Genomic DNA, 1,246 nt, shown 5'->3' with positions numbered 1-1,246 from the left:
AGTGTATTTCCCAAGGACACAACGTCGGACCGAGCTGAGGCTCAAACCCCCGAATCCGCAATCTCACGATTACGAGTCCGGTAGCCTAACCAAATGTCTACCGTCGAAGACTGCAAACGGAACAAAAATAAAACATTAAAAACGCGAGCACAAATTAAAAAAACATCCCCTATCCTAACCTGAAATAAAAACTCAAATGAACTTCAAACACGTTAAATATATCGCGCGTTTGCGCTAGACGCTATAAAAACAGGTTTTTAAAGAACTCTCGAAATTATTATGAGAATTGAAAACCGATTATAACCGTAAAAAAACACAGTGGAAGCATGCCATTCCCCAGGGGATGCGATGGAACGCACCCATTTTCTGATGAACCGGATTATTCACTTTACCCTTTTAGTAAGCAACCGGTAAGCATGAGCTCTCAGCCAATTTGGCACAACAAGATATGTAAAAATTAGAGAGGCAAAATTCTTGTGATGAGAATAAGCACATGTTTGTTTTGATTTGAATCTGACTTAAGGTAAATGTTTTATTTAAAAAGATCACACGCGTACTAAAGTCATAGTCCAATAAAATTCAATAATAAACACATTTTCCGCGGGAGAAGTAACCAGTTAACTGGATTCAGTGACTCAAATTCTGCCCAGTTCTCAAATTCTGATCGCGTCGAAACTCCTGCCTCTCCTCTGCACGCACGCACCCAACTACATGTATATTATTATGTTTTTACCATGTCTCATTTTTTCACGTTCATTTTGGCTTCATACGATTTCTTTTGCATATTGTTGCCTTCGTAAATCTGTTGTACAGGCGAAGGGTTGAACCTTCCACAAAGGGAGCGAATGAATCACACGAAACCCTTAAAAAAAACCCCACAAAAAACAACAAAACAAAACAACGATGACATCACCTCCCCCCAACAAAATAGGATGAAAGAGAGACCTCCTGAGCAAATCGTAATGAGGGCTCTGGCTAGATTTGAGTTGCAAAGAGCACAAAGAGAGAGCAAAATAGGGGTAGGCCTTCATATGGCACTCATTTGAGTCATTATGTTGAATCAGAAGAAATCCTAAAAATAAAAAAATAAAACATCATGTGTACAGCAACTTAAGTTCGCTGAATATGCTGGTACATTCATTCTTTTTTCCCTTCCCAAAACTTTTTTTTCGTAGGCCTATGTCGTTGTAGCTGTGTCAAGCTAAAAGAAAAACTCATTTACAGATTTCAGTATCTCTCCTCCCAC

This window comes from Aplysia californica, unplaced genomic scaffold (genome assembly GCF_000002075.1).
Source record: "Aplysia californica isolate F4 #8 unplaced genomic scaffold, AplCal3.0 scaffold00310, whole genome shotgun sequence".
Lineage (NCBI taxonomy): Eukaryota > Metazoa > Mollusca > Gastropoda > Aplysiida > Aplysiidae > Aplysia > Aplysia californica.
Note: the sequence above shows the minus strand (reverse complement) of the source record.